This window comes from Bubalus kerabau, chromosome 2 (assembly GCF_029407905.1).
Source record: "Bubalus kerabau isolate K-KA32 ecotype Philippines breed swamp buffalo chromosome 2, PCC_UOA_SB_1v2, whole genome shotgun sequence".
Classification (NCBI taxonomy): Eukaryota; Metazoa; Chordata; class Mammalia; order Artiodactyla; family Bovidae; genus Bubalus; species Bubalus kerabau.
Genome location: NC_073625.1, coordinates 127,292,804 through 127,309,756, shown reverse-complemented (window position 1 = coordinate 127,309,756; position 16,953 = coordinate 127,292,804). Strand labels below are relative to the sequence as shown.

Below are 16,953 nucleotides of genomic sequence, written 5' to 3'. Positions count from 1 at the left end.
TTACGTTGTTGCTAAACACAGGAAACAATTTAAATGACTAACAAAGTAATAATAGGCAGCCATGTAAAGGACTTTCACTACAATACTATTTAGGAGAAAAAGCAGAGAAGCAATAGCTACCGAGGCTAAGCAACCCCTCAGTTGTTGAACAACCTGGGTTTGAATCCTGACTCTGCTGCTTACAAGTGGTGGGGCTTGGGAAGTCCCCTGAACTCTCTGGGGTTGATAATACTGCCTCAGGACTTTTGAAGATTACATGGCACAGAATTTAAAATACTTAACACTTGCAAGTTACGTTGCCAGGCCATGATACAGTCGCTTCAGTCATGTCCGATTCTTTGCGACCCTATGGACTGTAGCCTGCTTGGGCTCCTCTGTCCATGGGATTCTCCAGGCAAGAATACTGGAGTGGGTTGCTCTGCCCTCATCCAGGGGATCTTCCCCACCCAGGGATCGAACCCATGTCTCCTGTAGCTCCTGTATTATAGGTGGATTATTTACCGCTGAGCCACCAGGGAAGCCTGCAAGGTACGTTAGGCATCCACTAAATGTTGGCTCTCCCTGGACTGTACAATTTCAAGGCATAAAAATAGCTGGAAAGGAAATATGCTAATATATTAGCCTTGTGGAAATGTCTGTAGTTTGATTCTTTGTACACTTTTCAACTTCCCAACATTCAATGTGAATTATTTTTATACTAAAAATGTATATCTTAATGTTGAGATACAATAAGATTTGTTTTTTAAAGTTTACCACAACAAAAATTGTGCTTCTCTTCCAGAGGATGAGCTAGGGATCAGCAGTAGAGGAAAGAGCTGCTGTTTTATGGGTACTTCCTGGAGCAGAGCCTCAGGCGTGCACAGCTGGGACCTCTAGGAGTGCAACGTTGGTGGCATCCACCCCCACCTGTTGAAGGTGCTCTGGGAGATCTGAGGGGGAGTTGGAACAGATGTCCTTAGTAGTTTTTCCTGTCTCTGAAAGTCTAGATTCCAAGATGCTCTGATTGTTTATCATTATCTCCCCATGTCTTGGTTGATCTGAACCAAACACTGACACGAAACTGTAAGACAGGAAAGACTCATCTGCTTGCTCCCCATTTCCACGCCCCCCCCCCAAATGCTTGTAATAACGCCTACCAGTGCTATTCATAAAGGTTAAGGGTGATCCCTAAAGACACGGATGAAAGGTATAGTAGGAAGGTTAGATTAATGGCAGCCTTTTATTCGATGACTATAATTTACCTTCAGAACCGAGGCAAACACAGCCCTTTTAAACTAAACTAAGTCCCCTCCCATCTTAGGACAAAGCTCTGAAATGAGAGGAGCACAAAGTATGTGTGCGTGAGTGACCAAATACTGATGACCTTTGCCCCCTGTGACCTAATACCCTTCGTTGACAACGAGGGGTACCCTGTGCTCCAGCAAGTGACTTTGGGGGGCTGTTTAAAAAAAAAAAACTCCCAGGCACCGAAGTAACGGCGTCGTCTCCCCCTTTCGAACCCGAGCCCTGTATTCTCACCGCTGTCCCTCATCAGTGATGTTTTCTGGTCCACACCTCCCAAACCAAAGCGCGTTACCCTAAGTCCCGAAAAGAAAAAGGACGAACAGCCCTCTCAGGGCCCTCTCCGGACCGCGAGGTCATCGTATGCTAATGAAGCAGGAGGAGACAGTCGCCCCGAGCCCGCCTGCAAGCGCGCCCGCGGGTTCGCAGCTCTCCCGCGCGCCACTGCGGCGCAGCCACAAATCACCGCGCGTGCCGCAGACCCTTCTGCCCTTCCGCGGGGAAAGAGGTGGGATGCTGAAAGGTCTCCCCGCCACTCTGAGTCCCGCACCTGGGTTGCTCACACCTGGGAGCTGCCTCTTCGCTCCTGTCTCGTGCTTCCCGCTGCAGCGATGGCGCGGATGAGTGCAGCGCATCGGATTCACCTGTAGGGCTTTTTCGAACTCCACAGCCCTCCTCCTCAAATTCTAGTCCACTTGTCCAGAGGAAGAAAATCTCTGAATGTGCTCAAAGAGTGGACTGGTGGAGTTTTTGAAAGCCCCACAGGTGATACTAAATGCACGCACATGCACAAACATCTTTTGAGTCCGAAACTAAACAGGTCAACCCGACCTCCCTGACCCTCCTCTCCTTCCGTAGCTTCTATTTGTCAAGGTCTCCGCGTTCTCTTCAGCTTCCCTTTACGCTCCCCCAGCACGGGGGCTTTGTGGAGTCCCCCCAAAGTCCCGGAACCCTGCGGGACGGTCAGAGGTTTGGCGGCCAGACGTTAGAAAAAGTGTCCCCGCTCTTTGCTGCCCTTGTGCACTCTGGGGCGCGAAATGGATACCAAAGGTAAGTCTAGAAGGGGGGAAATCTGAACAGTTGCTTCAGCACCCTGCGTGGAGCCAGGCCGCCTCCCGCCCGCACACTTTGAGGTTCGGAAGGTCCTTCCAATCAAAGAGGAAGCCGGTGCCCCACCCTGGGCGGCTCCCCGTGTCCTCACACTGCCAGGGGGGCATCTCCTCCTGCAGGGGCTGTGCGGCAGGTGGCATCGTCAGGAGGGGGGCGCCGTGGCCTCGGCTGCAGCTCCCTCCCCTGGCCGTGGGACCGGCTCCCGCTTTGGCCCCCTTTTCCAACTTGCTGCAGCTCGCGACCCCAGCCCGAGCCCCCTCCGCCGCGCGGGCCACGTCTTACCTCTGCAAGCAACACTTGGTTGCGCGGTTCTCCGGCGCGCTCCTTCCTCGGGGCTTATTCCCTTACTTGGGAGGAAAGAGGAACCGAGAGACTGAAAGGGGACCGAGGCTGGCGTCTGGGCGTCTGCCCGCCCGCGCAGCCTTCTCGGGGAGGGGGATGGAGCTCGGGTGGGCGCCGCAGGAGCTCCGGCGGCCCGGTTGGGGTTAGGCGGCGCTGGGGTCTCTGCCCGCCCAGGTACCCGCGGCTCCGGAGCGGTGCGTCTCGGCGGCCCGCTACTACGGCACTGCGGCGCCCTGCCCCTCGCAGCCGGCAAGTCCGGCTGCCACTCTCACGGCGGAGCCCTGCCCCCGGGCGCAGAGCCCGCCCCCGCCACACACCCGCGTGCGCGCGCACACGCGCAATACACCCGCGCGTGCACACACGCGTGAATGCGGTGGGCTCAGAGCGAACCCGCGCCTCTTTGGTGGTTCGGGCACTTCTCACTGGTAGGGCTTCGGTCCGGGAGGAGGAGTTAGAGGCTGAGGGATTTAGAAAGGCTGCAGCAGTGGTGGGCTGCGCAGAGAGGCCCAAGGCCAGGTGACTCAGGGAACAGGGACAACTGTTTGACAAATACCTACAGCTCAGCCAGGGCCTCGGCTGCCTCACTATCTCGACCAAGTCAAAGAAAAACAAAAAATGAAAAGTCAACAAATTTTCTCCGTTTCCTAGGCACTCATTGTCTCTAGCATCTAAATCATTACCCCTGCCCAAGGGCGCATTTCAGAGGCAGGGGATTGGTGACTGTTCCATCTGAAAAAATTTCTCCCATCGAAGATGTAGGGGGACCATCGCAGCCCACCGAAGTTCGGCTCTGATCGCTGGATCAGGTCGTAGGACTGAGGCTTAATTTCCTTTCTCCTTTACTTTTAGGTGACCACGGGCTGTTTTCCTTCACAGCAAATAGATCACTTCTTACTTTTAAAATGTAGAAAAGCACAGAAAAGGGGCTGGAAGAGAGGGGTAAGGAATGAAGGCCAGCATTGGCCAAGACACTGCTCTTTCCATGGCGTGCAGGGTGCAGGGTGATGGTGGTGGAGAGGACACTATCTCAGGCATGTCACACCAGCAGGGTTTGTCTGTCCATTTCACACCACATGTAAAGTCATCCAGAGTTTGGCCTCTCATCTGTAAAATATGTACAGTTTTCCAGTTTCCACAACTGAGAATTCTTTTCTGCCAGCAGGCAGTGAAGGTCCTGGGTCAGGACTGCAGCCAAGAAGCTTTCTGATGATGCTGAGGCACCAAGGGGCCCTGGGTGTCTGGGCATTTGGGGAAGACAAATGGGCACTTGGGGAAGACACTCAAACAGGAGTGTCAGACAGCACTGAAGACCCTGATGGTCAGTGTCCATATCAGGCCATCTGCAGGCAAGCCAATGGGGTACATGAGGAACTGAAGCTCAGAGATTTCCCCAGGTTTCACATGGTAGTGAAGGCAGTGCCAATACCAAGAACCTTGTGTTCATACTTCATCTGACCATTCACCTATCATCTATTCTCTCTCATCCTGGCTTGGTTCTTGAAGTTCCCTTCAGTTAGAATGAAATAATCCTGGTGAGGGGGCTCTCAAAGGTCTTTTATCTTTTCTGGTTTCCCTTTTAGTCCCTGACTCATTCATTTCATGACTGTCTATTAAGCTCCTGCTGTGTCATCAGGCACTTTCCCTTGACTCTAGTCCTGAGCCTTACTTGGGAAGAAAGAGGACCTAAGAGACAGAAAGGGCTTAGAACTGTCCGTCTCAGGCTTACTGTATGTATTTCCACTCTGCTAGGTTGGGTGGATATGCAAGACAAAATCCTTGCCTTCTGAACCACATTCTCTGTGGAGGAAAACATGAGTGTGTGCACACACGTGTCACAAGATAACATTCTTGTTCTCTGTCATCTGGATTCCTTCCAAAGAAGGGGAAACAGAGAGGACTTGTATGTGGGCGTCACGATGGATCTAGGAGGGGTGCATGCTTATAGGTAGGTGTTGGGGCAACGTTGAGTTGTTCTGCCTATTTGAACAGGAAGGATATAAGCTGGGTGGGAGGAATGGGGAAGACATGCAGAGACAGAATGCAGACACTTGGCTGGGAGTGCACTGAGGAAGAGTAATAAGAGAGAAGCTCCCAGAACAGGGCTGCCAAGCAAGGATTTGGAGAACAGGAGTGCTTGCAAAGATGAGTAAGTGCTTTGCTAGGAGGGAGGGTGTTCACTATGAGGTCCCTGTTCTCTACCCTTCCTATGAGAAAAATCCTTTGTAAAGGCAGTTTTCCCTTATTTTGTGAGTGGATTCCTTTGGGGAACGCAGGCTGGTGCTGAGTTCAGCATCTGGGTTGATACGGGGTGAGCATGGAGAAGCCTGTGTGGGCACAAGACTTAAAGACAGCTGGCTCCTGGGTTCCATGCAAATAACATGAAGGAAAAGTGTTGTAGAAGAGATTGAAGCAATGCAGAAGGCAGGGGGCCGGAGGTGGGAAGAAGCGCAGACAAGAACAGTTACACTGATTGAGGCATCACAGCGACGGAGGTGAGGTTTGGGCTGGGATGTGAGAGGACAGTAGGGATCTGACACACAGATAAGCAAGACAAGCACAATCTAGGCGGAAGGAAAGCAAAAGCACAGAAGGAGGACTACTCATGGTGAGTTTTGGGCCTTCAGTAGAAAAAAGAAAGTTATTTCTCCATGTTGGAAAGACTCCCTAAGTGTTGACTTCAGGACATGAGCATCAAGGAGCTATGGAAGATGTGTGCTTCTTCTTGTTCTTGGTTTGGTTTTGACGGGGAAGGGGCTGGGATGCCTTTGATGCTAGCTTCCCCAAATAAGGTTTTTTCATCAGAGTGGAGAGTCAGGGAGGGTCAGGCGGCAGAGACATTGTGGTGTTGCTGCCCCATGAGGAATCAGGTGCCCAGGGTGCCCCACAAGGGGCTGAAGCCCAGGCCCCACCAGCCTAGCTGCGCAGTTCAGCAGAGTCACGTGTCCTGCCTTTTCTCTAATTTGCAGAGAGGCTTGGTGTGGGCTGAGAGAAGCCCCGGCTGCTGAGCTCATCCGTCTTTGAAGAGACTAAAGCCCCAGTGAAACAAGTGAGGGTTTATTGAGCATTTGCTGGAAGTGCAAATGCAGGTGAAGTAGAAAGAGACTGAAGTCAGGAGCAGCTATGAGCCTGAGCATGTCTCTGCTCTTGGGCTACCGGGTACGGAGGAGGAAGCTCACTTCCTCCCCTCAGAGCATTTGCAACCCGTGTAGGCTATAAAACAAACACGCAAAGCGATTAAGAGGCAATGAAAGACAGTGTAAAATTAAGTGTCAAGTTGTATAGAGCAGATTCTCAGGGCGTGAGAAGGGAGACCTCCTCCACGCTTTAAGAATCCAGGGAGGTTTCCGGGAGGGGAAGATGGGGCTTCCCAGTGGAGAGGAGAACCCAGGGCTGGAGGCTGGACAGCAGAAGGCCTCTGAGTGTGAGCTTGGCCACTCTAATGCCGTTCCTATTCATGGCCAAGCACTGTGATGAGTCACCTTTGTTTCTGAGAGAAGGGGCATTTTTGGATGTTTAACTGGCTCAACACTTTACATTCCCTGAGACTTCAGTGTTGGCAGCTCACACTCGCCATGTTGCTCTGGGAACACATCATCCAAGCCGGCAGCTGATGCCTGATCTCTATTGCCAAGGCAAAGCTGGGGCTGAGTCAGGTACCTGTGTCTGGAAATTTTTAAGTTGGACTGTCTCTGACAAGCTGAGTGAGCTGCACGTGACGCTGTGCATAGCTGCGGCCATGGAGGTAGGATCAGAGAATCTAGCCAGGCCCCCTGGCTTCAATCAAGTCCCTGCTTGGGAGGCTCAGTTTACTTCATTTTTCTCGGCCTCACTTTTCTCATCTATAAAATAAAAAAATTATGCTAGATTTTCTCCACGCTGCCTTCCACCCAGTATTTCGTGATTTCATAATTAATAGGCTCTTTCCATTTTATCAAATAGGTACAAGATGAGAACAGATATTTACCAAGCCCTGACTTCGCTTTTCTCTCTGCTTTGGCTGTGAAATTGTGATGCTGTGGATGGGAACAGAGGTTTTGCCAGGAACAGGTTATGTGGATCCAGCCCTGGGAGTGTAGGCAGGTCACCCCATCTGCAGGCCTCCATTTTCTTATTGGTAAGAGAAGGAGGTTGGAAATGGTGTCTTCAACCTTTTCTGGCTTTGCTACTGTGTTAAGGAAGTATTGTCAACTGAACAACTTGTATGTACTGCCTCTTAACTGGGGTGAACCACCTCCTCAAGGCTGGCTTGGAAAATAACCATAATAACAACTTTTAAGCTTGGGGGAAAGCACAGGAGAGAAACCATGAGGTTAAGAGTAATAAGTAGACCATCCAGATGGAGTACGAAGACCTGGGTCTGTGTCTCTAGCCTCAGTTTCCTCTTCTGTAAAATGGAACTAGCAATACCTGCACCACTGGGTAGGGTAATGATTAGATGAAGAATTAATTATTAAATTAAATGGAGAATATGAGCAAATGCTTTGTGTATTTAGAATTGCGGCACCCCACTCCAGTACTCTTGCCTGGAAAATCCTATAGACAGAGGAGCCTGGAAGTCTGCAGTCCACGGGGTCGCTGAGGGTTGGACATGACTGAGAGACTTCACTTTCACTCTTCACTTTCATGCAATGGAGAAGGAAATGGCAACCCACTCCAGTGTTCTTGCCTGGAGAATCCCAGGGACAGGGGAGCCTGGTGGGCTGCCGTCTATGGGGTCGCACAGAGTCGGACACGACTGAAGTGACTTAGCAGCATGCAAAAAAATGAGTAGTTATTAAAGATAGTCAGTTACTGTAACAAAGACTATTTAAAAAACACATACACATACAAAACAACAACAAAATCCCCAGTTATATTATTTACTCATCTGCTTCCTAGGAAGCAGCAATTTGGGTCAGCAACTGTCTCCATGCTGCTAAGGAGGGTAATATTTTAACACAAAAACTTAATAAAGGAGTTGGCCGGACTTTGCCCCCTGCCTAGAATTCTGCAGTGTCACAGTGGATTTATTTGGAAAAGGAGGAGAAACCCCCCATCCAAGGTCCTGCTTTGATTGTTGCCTATCACGAGAGGGCCGGTGGGAGGAAGAGAGGAGAAGCATGAGGACACAGAGACAAAGCGAGAAGCCTGCTCGCTTCCTGTTGTATTTTGGGCAATGGATGCTTCACTTCATGCTTTTTAATGAGCTTGTAAAGAGGCTAATTTTGGTTCACCCACATTACTCTGGATCTGTTTTCTGCTGTGTCTGGTCAGAAGACACTGCTGTGGAATTCTTCACTGCTGTCCCAAAAGGGGAAGCTTTTCTGGGGACCCCTGGGAAGAACCACAGGGAGGAAAAGCTTCCAATTCCATAAATGACCATGTGCTTCAAAGCCTGTCCAACTCACACAATTTTTGAGAGAATCAGTCCATTTTTAGAAATACTAGTCACCTCTTTATCTCTTGTTAACCAGTTTAGGGAGACAAAATGGCACAATATGTTAGAAATTAGGGGGGTCCTAAGTGCTGGCCCCTCTCACCCATTCTCCAAACCTGCTGATGCCGGAATTACTTTCTGAAAGCAGACACCCCAAAGCCCTCCCTCTGCTTGAAAGCTTTCAAGGCCTCAGATCCCTCTTTCATAAAAAGGACATCATAACACAGTGCATAGGTTTTGACGGAGTTTAGAAGAAACATCTATTAAAAAATTAACACAGTGTCAGCCATATAAGTTCTCAGTGAATTACTGTGGTTACTGCTTTAGAATATTCCCTAAAATGGCATGTGAGGTCCTCCATGAAATGATCCCAGCTTACTCACCTGCTTCTGCTTCTGGTAGGCCTTTCAAGGACTCGGTCCACACACTGACTGGCTTCATCATCCCAACACACCTTGGGCCCACCCTTTTCTGTATCCTACTCAGGCTCCTCCCTCAGCATGAAGAGCTGCCTTTTTTCTCTCTCTACCATGTCTGTGCTCAGTTACTCATTTGTGTCCAATTCTGTGACCCCATGGACTGTAGCCCGCCAGGCTTCTCTGTCCATGGGATTTCCCAGGCAAGAATTCTGGAGTGGGTTGCCATGCCTTCCTCCCAGGGATCGAACCAGCGTCTCCTGCTTGGCAGGTGAGTTCTTTACCGCTGAGCCACCTGGTGCCACCTCTTAAATGCATACTGCTGAAGTTACTTTTCCTCTCTCCTCTACTCCCATTCAGATTTAGATAACATTTACCCTAGTACTTAGCAACAGGCTGCCTCCTATAATGGTTACCTGCATGTGCTTCACACCCACTGCCCTGCCTCATCCCTGGGACGGCAATTGATCCTCCTTAGACTCATCTTAATCATCTTCCTATCACTCAGGGAAAGTATTGTGCATAGTAGGGGATCAATAATATTGGATTGAGTTTAATGAAGACAGATTAAAAGAAGACCTCCTTGTTGGCCCTGAGATTCTATCACTGAGGGAAGGTTGATCCCCACTTTCAAATCTTCTAAAGAGCTACCAGTCACTGAGCACTTATCGTGTGACAGACACTGTGGACTCATATGTTAACCCTCCTGAGAGCCACGTGGGAGTGCCGTCAGCGTCACTTTACACTGGAGACTTGATTGCTCGAGGTCACCTAGGCAGTAAGCTGTGGAGCCTGTACCAGAAACCAGAACCCTTGGTGAGCACCTCTCTACTTCTTTGGAGTGTCTCTCCCACACTGTACTTGCCTGAATGTTCATCCTTTAGCACTCATGAACAAAGTGAACTGTATGATATAAAACTGGTTTTTTTGCTGCCTTGTTGTGTTTTTTGCTATTGTCCTGCTTCTCCAAGTATCAGTAGTTGTAGAGCACTATGATAATATGAATAAATAACCACTTGTTAAACACTTATGTATCTAGCACTTTATACAGACACACACACACATTAATTCTATAAAGATGTTATTAATCCCAATCTACAGGGAGCTTAATTGGGGACTTCCCAGGTGGTTCAGTGGTAAAGAATCCATCTGCCAATGCGGGAGAAGCGGGTTTGATCCCTGGATGGAGAGGATACCCTGGAGTGGGAAATGACAACCCATTCCAGTATTCTTGCCTGGGAAATCCCAAGGACAGAGGAGCCTGGAGGGCTACAGTCCATGGGGTCACCAACAGTTGGGCACGACTGAGCAGCAGCTTTGTTTTGTTTGTATTGTCAGGGAAGCACTGATAGTTTCTTTCATCTCTCTGACATATTCTCTTAAACCTAAACCCTTACATATCTTGTCAAGTGGCAGGTAGTCCCTGGTTGCCTTATTCCACTGATGAATGGAAACAGGAAGAGAAAGAAGGGGCAAGGGGCTTTACCAGAGAGACAGTCTCAGGAGACAGACCTAAGTCAGCTGAGGTGATGTTCCTTCCCCTCCATCTGGTAGTCCTCCGGGTATGGTCCTCAGATCAAAGACTCTCCTGAGTGCTTGTTAAAATGCATATTACTGGGCTCTACCTCCCTGGGGGCTCAGACGGTAAAGAATCCACCTTCAGCTGGTAGACCTGGGTTTGATCCCTGGGTTGGGAAGATCCCCTGGAGGAGGGCATGCCAACCCACTCCAGTATTCTTGCCTGGAGAATCCCCATGGACAGAAGAGCCTGGAAGGCTACAATGCATGGGAATCCAAAGAGCTGGGCTCTATCTCAGACCCAGCCAATCTGCTTCACTGGGGACAGAAGCCAGAAATTTGCACTTTCTGCAGGTGACTCACCTGGACTCTGAAATCTGAGCACCACAGCATGGCTCCTGTCAGGGATCCCTTCCAACTGCAGCTGTTCCCAATGAAACTGCCGTTTTCTCAAATTATTAGCATCCATAATAAAGAGAAACCATTCAAATTTTCCTTTTATTGTTTCTCAGTATTGCCCCTGGTCCAAAGGCTATTATGTAGTTTGACACATTGCCTATGTCTATTTCATGATGTTTAAAAGAAAAAGTTCCCTTCCCAGAATAGCTTTATTGCTTCCTATTATTTTTCTTTACAAATATCACCAGTTATAACTACATTGTCAGTTACTTTTCTTAACATGGTTCCATGAAAAAGTGTATTCTGAATTTCAAACAACAATTTCATAAATAGACTTTCAGAACACAACATGTTCCTAAGTAGGGAACTGACTGTATTTTATGATTTTTGTCGTTATTTGTCTCCGAGAAAAAGATTTTTACAGTTTGCCCTAGAGGATGTGAATTGGGAGACTCTGGGTTTTCCCAAATTCCTTCTCTCGGAACTGTGGCTAGCTTCATAGCTTTCTTGATCTGCAGATTGTTTCTAGGTGTTCCTGGGAGCTTTGCCAATCTGGGATATATAAACTACAGGTGTAAGAAATGGACATTTTTTTCTCATTTGTGCTTTTCTTCATTGAACAAATGCTTCTTGGGCACCTCAGTGTACAGATGTTTTGCTAGGCCAAGACTCAGTCAGGAGTCTTGCTGTCTGTCCTCATGGGGCTGAGTCTAGTAGTGGAGCAAAAATTGCCAACCACCCAGGGAAGGAATGGGCTTCCCCAGGGGCTCAGCAGTAAGGAATCCACCTGCAATGCAGGAGACACGGGAGATGTGGGTTCGATCCCTGGGTCAGGGAGATCCCCTGGAGGAGGAAGTGGCAACCAGCTCCAGTATTCTTGCCAGAACAGTCCATGGGGGTCACAAACTGGAGACAACGGAGCACGCGTGCAGGAAAGGAGTTGGTGAGAAGGGTGCTGTGGGGTTAAGGTCTAAAGGGAAGAGAGTCAAGCAGTTAGTGGCAGAAGGATGAGAAAAATTCCATGCACCCACCAGGAATTCTTCTTCTCCTTCTGTATACTGGGAGGAGATATTCCATTGCTTTGAGTGATCCCCATCTATGCTGGCCGAGCCATGCACACCAGCAGATGTTCCCTCGATATCTGTGACAACAGTAAAAACTCTGTGCCGGGGTGTCAGGGCAGGCTGGAGGCAGAGGGCATAGACTAGGGCCATTTTTCAAGTGGGTGCAGGGCAGGAGACGCTAACTGAGAGGGGGAGGACCAGAAGGACCCTGCATTCTGTGGCTTTGTAGGGTCTGGGAGCACTGTTTATTTTTTCAGAGGGACTCTAAACACGTATTCTTGCCACTTCCTCTTGGTCCCAGTTTTGCCCTGGTATCCATAAGAATAAAATGTATCCCTTTTTTATAGAGCATCTCTGCAGATGCTTGGTGGCAGTTTCTGTGTTTCTCCTCCTTTCCTCCCCAGTACATCCACTGATCATTCATTCTGGTGTCCATCCAACACATATTTAGTTACTGAACGCTCTTTACAAGCCTTTTTCCAGGGACTCTGCTAGGTGCTGGGGGTATTGGAAATGAAGAATGGGTCTGTGTTTAATGAAAGGACTGGCATGCGGACAGCTGATGACACCACAACCTCCCAAATGATCTGGGAGAGACAGGCACAGGGGATTCAGCTGAGGTCTGTGGGTGGAGGAGGATAATAAGAAGACTTCTCTGACATAGGTGATGCCTTATCTGTGTCTTCGAAGCTAGCCAGGGCATTCCATCTGTCCTTCTGTGACCTATGGAACCTATTGACAGTGCCCACAGGGCTGGTCCCAGGGCCCTAACCAGTAGTGTGCTTGAGACAACGGTGTGCATCTCTTCCCAGTTCTCTGCTCAGTGACATCATGTTGGTAGTTAGAAATCAGTCACAGTGGGAATATTTACACCACTGCAATCTGCAAATGCTGTAAGTCAGGCACCCTTGCTGCATTGCCACCAGCCCTGGTTGTCAAACATTTCCTAGCACGCAGCTGGTCCTCCGATACTTCACACATTGTAGAAACTAACACGGGTGAGGAAGAGACTCAGCTCAGTTTCTGGTTCTACCGTGTGGATGGTATGTCTATCTTCCTACCCTTAGCTCTCCAGGCTCCTGGTAAATACTCCCTGTGGACCCTCAGAGTGACCCCTGACCTCCGCTGGGTCTCTCAATAGAAGCCCAAGCAAGTCTCTAGGAGTTATGGGGTGTGCCACTGTGTTGAGAACCAAGAAGCTGGTTTCTGATTCTGGGTCTCCTAAGGGTGGTGAGGCTAAAAAGGCAGAGACTGCTGCTCACACAGCTTTTCTCAGATATTTCTGCCCCCAGAAATATCATGTAAATAAAGGACAAACTTGTGTCTTCCTTTTTAGGTCTCAAGGCAAAGCTTGAAGTGCATACTGTGACCTTGGATTTCTTTACTGTCTTATGCTTGATTGTTAACATTGATAGAAATTTAGACTTCAAATCTATGATCTTTTCATGATCGTTTAGTATAGAAATAAACAGCAGAAATGTGCTATTTGCATGTGTGCTCTGTCACTCGGTCATGCCCAACTCTTTGCAACTGCATGGACTATAGCCCACCAGGCTCCTCTGTCCATGGACGTTTTCAGGCAAGAATACTGGAGTGGGTTGCCATTTCCTCCTCCCAGGGATCTTCCTGACCCAGGGATCCAACCTGCATCTCCTGCATTGGCAGGCGGATTCTTTACCATTGAGCCACTTGGGAAGCCCTGTATGCTATTTACTTTTGCTTTTGAGTGGTGAGTGGGGATGGAGAAAAGTTCCCAAGGTGAGCTCCAAAGCCTGAGTTGCTGCATAAGCATCGTTGTGCTACCTTGTTCTAGGTGACTATCTGCTTCTTGTATTAAACTCAAAACATAAATGTATTTGGAGATTTTCTTCCTCAGCCTGGGTATTGGTGTTACCTCATCTCTGCAGCATCACAAAAAGAGGTGGTGAGAATAGGAGCTCAGCCAGTTCTCCATCCATCCACAAAGTCAGAGTCAGCTTATTTTGTTGGATTCTGGATGCTGGTTTTTCTGTTCTCTTCTGCTGACAATTACATTTAATAGTCATTTAAGAGATTGATTTATATCTTTTAGCCCTATGCAGTTTTATATTTAATTTCTGGTCTTGTCTAGAGTCTCAAAGATATTGAGAAGAAAGGAAGGGAGAGAAGGAAACCCACATCGTGTACCAGCATTCTCCCATGGGTTGTGTCATTTCATCCTCACAGCAGCCTTTTGGGGGGCACCAGGACCCAGATGCTCTGGGAGTTAAATGAGGTGCCCAAGGTCACAGAGCTGGAGTGGCGGTGGGCAGGAGGCAGGTACGGTTCTGTCAGACATGGGGACCCAGGCTCCTTTCACCTCACTGCTTGTATCCTACTCTTTGTGACCCAATGGACTGTAGCCCACCAGGCTGCTCTCTCTGTCCATGGGGATTTTCCAGGCAAGAATACTGGAGTGGGTTGCCATCCCCTCCTCCAGGGGATCTTCCAGACCCAGGAATTAAACCAGGGTCTCCTGCATTGCAGGTGGATTCTTCACAGGCTGAACTACCAGGGAAGCCCTCATGATCACCAGATGTCTTCAAACTCCAGGGAAAATGAGGCCAAACCACACTTTTTCACAAACCAAGAGGGGTGTCTTGATCTTGTTCAGTGAAGATGTGCCCAGGGGATGTCTTGCAGTCAGTGTCCTCCTGGGCTGTGGTCAGAGAGGGTTCCTCAGGTCTGGGTCCCTACAGGGATGCAGAGTTGTCCCTGTGGTTGTGAAGCAGAGAGAACCAGCCCAAGCACAGCTGGAAGGAGAGTGATGGAGGCAATCACAGTGGAAACAACTGGAACAAACCCATTGCCTTCCCTGTACCGCTCCTCTTGCTGGGCCATGCAAAGCAATTATTATTCTACCGTACATTTCACAGCTGAAGAAACAGCTTCAGAGAGCCTGCATGACTCGGTCAGTGTCACACAGCCACGCTTACACCTAGGGTTTGAACCTGAGACTGTGAGTCTCTAAAACCTGTGCTTTTTCCATCACATGACCCACCTTCTGAAGGCACATTTGAGGTCCTTTTTTTTTTTTTTCTCTCTCCTATTCATTTATTGTTTTCCCACTTGAATTTATTTTTATTTTATTATTTATTTTTATTTTATTTTTAGGTTCTCACTAGTTATCTGTTTTACATATACTAGTGTATATATATTAGTCCCAATCTTCCAATTCATCCCACCCCACCTTTCCCCTCTTGGTGGCCATACATTTGTTCTCTATGTCTGTGTCTCTATTTCTGCTTTTCCAGGTTCATCTGTACCATTTTTCTGGATTCCACATACATGTAGGCCTATCTCTTCTCCAGCAGATCTTCCCAACCCAGGAATCAAATCGGAGTCTCCTGCATTGCAGGCAGATTCTTAACCAACTGAACTACCAGGGAAGCCTGTTAATATACAATATTTGTTTTTCTCTTTATGACTTACTTTACTGTGTGTGACAGTCTCCAGGTTCATCCACATCTCTGAAAAAGGCACAATTTTGTTCCTTTTTATAGCTGAGTAATATTCCATTGTATATATGTGCCACATCTTCCTTATCTATTCCTTGGTTGATGGACATTTAGGTTGCTTTCGTGTCCTGGCTATTGTAATATTGCTGCTATGAACCTTGGGATGTATGTATCTTTGGGAATTATGGTTTTCTCCAGGAATATGCCCACAAGTGGGATTGCTGGGTCATATGATAGTTCTATTTTTAGTTTTTAAAGGAACCACCACACTGTTCTCCATAGTGTGCACCAGTCCACATTCCCACCAACATAATCCCCTCCATCCCATGTTATTGTACAGTATCCACTTTTTATCACCCATCACAATTTGTTTTTTAAAACAGAACATTTCATTATGTTTAAGTACAGAATTGCATGAGGCTGTTCATCTCCCTAAAAATAGAGCCTGGGAGGTGATCTTTTTAGACAGGGTCTAATTGTGTACCCCTGAATATCGGATTCTATGGCATTAAATGGAAAATTCAGCCTATTAACTCCAACTCAGCATGTCTCAGACTCAGCTTGTTTCTTTGTGTTCCATAATTTTGCTTTTCCATTTGCAGTCCTTTCCATAGAGATTGGCTCCCACTCTCTGCAAAGCCACCCAAGCCAGAAACCTCAGGGTCGGTTGGGCTTTCCCTTTCCAGTGCCCCCTCCCATCTTCAGTCCCTCAGCAATGACAGTTTGTTTGTCTTGCTTTCTCACTGATTTCCAAACCTGCTGCCAGAGAGCCGATTCCTTAAGACTCCACTCCCTGCCTTTAGGCTCCTATCCTCTCTTCTAGGATGACTGTCCCAGCCATCTTCCTGCTACCCATCTAGTACCAATCCAGTCCATACCTACTGCCCTGAAGCCAGAGAGAGAGCTTCCCAAAATGCAGATCTGATCATGTCACTCTCCTGTGATTTTTCTTTTCTTTCTTTTTTTTTTTAACAATTTCTCCAATACTTTCAACATAAGATTGTAAATTCCTTTCCCCATCTTTTAAGACCTTTTGTGACTTGGTTCCTACTTAGCTTGTTCTGACTCATTTCTCACCTCTGCCCACTCCTGTCTACACTCCAGATGTTCTGAAGGACTACATTAGGAGCTTTAAGTAGTTACTGGTCCTTGCAATGCCCCTAAAAATAAATTTTATACCTTTCTTTCTCGGGTGAAGAATCTGAGCCTCAAATCTCACAGCTAATAAGTAGCAAAATCTAGCTTTAGAGACAAGTCTCACTGTCACTGAAGACCTGGGTGTTTTTGACAGACTTTGGGGAGCCTTCCATACTTTGTGGAGTTTGCCAGGCCTGCGGTATGGGAGAGAGGGGATACGGCATCCCTCCTGCATGGAAAGCCCTGACATCATCTGCCGTAGCCCTTTCCTTTCTTTCTGACCCATATGATTTTGCAGATATGAGGGGTGACTGAGCCCCAAGATTAATAATCACTTCAAAATTCACCGTGGCTAAGGAGAAGGCACACTATTCATGTGAGCTGTAGTCAGTTCCCATTGCTTGAGTTTAATCAGACTAATGAACCAGCTGGCTTCCTTTCTGAAGTGATTTCTGCTGTTTCCAATACTGAACAATAGCGCAGCGGGATTTGAAAGGGAGAAGGAAGAACATTCAGCTGGGGAGAAGGGACATCCTCCAAGTTAGCCAGCTGATGGGTTGGCTGTACTGGGGAAGGTAGGACAGGGTGGGTGGGAACTTGGTGGGGTCCAGTCTAGGCCTGTCACCTCCAGGGAAATGTTCCCAAGGACGGGGAGGGTGTTTTTAAAGTGTGGAAGATGACAGGGCCTTCAGAGGAGAGCAGGTAGTAAAGCAACTTGACCCCAATAATGTATTCATTTGTCTAGCATTTATTGATGCCACTGTATGCATGGTCTATTGTAACACTGATGATAG

General features: G+C 48.1%; 1 protein-coding gene across 1 annotated transcript in view; it reads right to left on the bottom strand.

Annotated features, from left to right (window-relative positions):
* DGKG (diacylglycerol kinase gamma) overlaps positions 1 to 2,971 on the bottom strand; it is a 223,186-nt gene extending 220,215 nt beyond the window's left edge. Inside the window, exon 1 of the mRNA XM_055568807.1 lies at positions 2,674 to 2,971. The gene's annotated coding sequence lies outside the window, so the exon portion shown is untranslated. The remainder of the gene's footprint in view (positions 1 to 2,673) is intronic.
* Between the last annotated feature and the right edge of the window lie 13,982 nt (positions 2,972 to 16,953).